Raw genomic sequence first — 3118 nt, 5'->3', positions numbered from 1 at the left:
GGGCATTGTTAAGGGAGTGACGTGCTGCCACATATGGCCAATAAAAAAAATAGTCCTCGACAAGATTCAAACAAAAACTCTAATATAGTAATATCATTTTTTATGATAAACCAAAAAAAGAAAAAAATTATGATAATGATGACAATAAGGGTTATTATAATTGAATAATTATAATATTATATAAATATTTATATAAAATAATGATAACTATAATATATAATAACTGAGGGGCTAAAAGCTCATGGCAAACACATGATATGTATTTATTCTCAAAAAAAAAAAAAAAAACACATGATATGTATTTAATTTCTAAAAAAAGGGGTTATGAGCTCGTCAAATTGTCGGTTGAATTTTAAAAATTCCCTTTTTAAAAATATAGTCCAATAAGAGTCATATTCATTATTCAGATATTCCTCAGTTTGGTTTGGTTTGAATGTGGTCCAAATAAGTGTGTTTACATGAGATCCACTTTTCTTTCACGTAAGGCATGAGAGAGAGAAAGAAACGTGGCCCCCTACGCTGTGTCTGTGAATGCAAAATAAATATAAACCAAACCAAATGCTTTCTCCATTCACGTCCAATCCATGCGACTTTGTTTCGCCATTGGTTTTTTGCATAGAAAACATTGCCATGGCCCTTAAATACAGTGGCATGGGGGCTCATTTAGAGGTCCCCTGTCTGTCAATAAAGACACTAAATATGGGACATTGGGACCATCTGCCCCTACAAAAGATGCCTACATTTTTCTTTTATTTTCACCTTCTCAATATCTTGACGGTTTGAAATCTTAATTGGGATTTTTTGTCATTGAAGAGGGAAAAAAAAAAAAAAAAAAAAAAGCATATTATAGGTACTTTTTTTTAAAGTAAAAGTAAATTTTATTAACTTAATCGGAGTATAGGCCGACTAGATTCAAAGCATTTTAAAACTAGTCAATTTGATCCTTAAGATAGAAAAGAGAAAAATGACTAACTGACCTAATAGTGTCTTGCGTCTAAGTTGGTTTTATGGACCAAATTAATCAATTTTGAAATTCAAGTATTTAATTTATTGATCAATATATCCATATAGTTGATTTTTTAAAAAAAAAAAAAAAAAAAAAAATTGTTTGGAAACCCAAAATAGATAGAAAACAAAAACTATTCTCAAAACTCAATTTGTGAAGGAAACTGAAAACATGCAAAATGTTGTTTTCAGTTTCTAATTTTTAAGAGTCAATGAAAATACGAATTTAATTTAATGGATCTATCTCATTTAATAAGTTAGTATTAAAATTTAAATCCTAGTAACAACATATTTTAGTATTTTCTTTTTTTTTCTTCAAAAAACTATTTTTTTTATTTTAAATAACCAAACATGTTTTTGATTTCAAAAATAGAAGAAAATGATTTTTTTCTTTATATTCCCAAAACAAGTTTTTGAAAATAGAAAATAAAAACTGTTACCAAACATAACCTAAGATTTATATGTGTTTGAATTTTTTTTTTTTTTTTTTAAACTTTGATATTTTGCAAGAGGGAAAAAAAAAACATATAACATGATTTGATTAGTAAAATATAAAATGAAATGCTCAGAATATAGTTTCAAAGGGGAATAGAAATCCTTTGTTTGATCGTGGACTTTTTTGTCACGTTTATAGAAAATTCAATAAGGTGACAAACTTCAAGAGACTGATGTAAATTTATCATATAAACACGCTAATAGAGTCAAACTTTGACAAAACCGTACCTCCTTAAAATTGAAAGGGTAACTTTTTTTGCTATGTATAATAATCATGTTATTTATTATTAGAAACTTAAAACCTTCCAATATAAGGAAATGTTATGTTTATATTATTTTCACAACAAATTTTAAGTGGTAAGTTATTATTGATTGTCATGAGTGGGTACAAAAGTAATTTAAGTTATAAATTCAAATTAGAACCAATAACAACTCACTACATATAATTTGTTGTAATAGTATTGTGAAAATGTTAAGGACGCAACATTTCTCTAAAATATATCTATGAAGTATAAAAGAGACATTAAGCACCCAAAAAAAAAAGTATAAAAAAGATGATTTTTAATTTTTGATTGAATCAGTAATGTAAAATTATCTCTTTTTTTTATTATTTATATTTGTACAGTGAATTATGTTGCATATATAATTGGAAAAAATAAATTTATTTACCAATATGCAGGACTAAGCATTGAATTTATCAATTCACTTAGCTATTTATTACATAAGAGATGCTGTTGTTGTATTTTAATAAATAAATAAATATGTACATAATTTTGTTGTTACAAAGTTTATTATGAAATATTATACCTCATGAACTCAAATTGTTATTACAAAATATTTATATACATCCACCAACCCCATTATATTTGTAATTTATGTCATTATGTTGTGAATAAATTATGATTATAATTCATGTGTATTATAGCTCAATTAAAAAATAAAAAGAAAATATAATCTTGTCACTGTTGAGAGGGGTACCTAGAAAGCCTTTACAGTATTCCCATTAAGGATTGTATATGCTAAAAGATGTTTTTTTTTTTTAGCATTTATAACCCAAAAACCTGCTCCATCAAACCGTGTATATGCTATTAAATTTGCAATCTTGTTACAGTGCACTCTTAGAGCATTCCCTTCAACAATTCTAAAAAATTTAGTATTTACCATCTCAAAACCCAATTTTATAACATATAACACACCACTTTACAATCTTCCTTACATCAAAACTTCTAATTTTTTTAACACTTCATTTAAATATTCTTTCTTTTTCATTTTTTATTCTTCTTTTCTCTTTCTTTGTCTCTCTCTCCTCTATGTCTCTCTTTCACAACCCAGCGTCGCCAGCCACCATATCCATCCACCCATATCACAACCACCACATCCACCCACCATCGCCGCAACCACAAACAATAGCCAAAAAAAAAAAAACCCTCCACATCCAAAGCCATAAAATTAAAGAATCATCCAAATCAAAGAATCACAACATCACAACAAAGACGCAAAACCACCCCAATCAACCCCACAAACCCAACCACCGAAATCAATAACCCACCAAAATCAATCAAACCCACTAAAATTAAAACTCACCGATATCAAATTGCAAAACCCACTCACTGAACCA

This window comes from Quercus robur, chromosome 3 (genome assembly GCF_932294415.1).
Source record: "Quercus robur chromosome 3, dhQueRobu3.1, whole genome shotgun sequence".
In the NCBI taxonomy this organism is placed as follows: Eukaryota; Viridiplantae; Streptophyta; class Magnoliopsida; order Fagales; family Fagaceae; genus Quercus; species Quercus robur.
Note: the sequence above shows the minus strand (reverse complement) of the source record.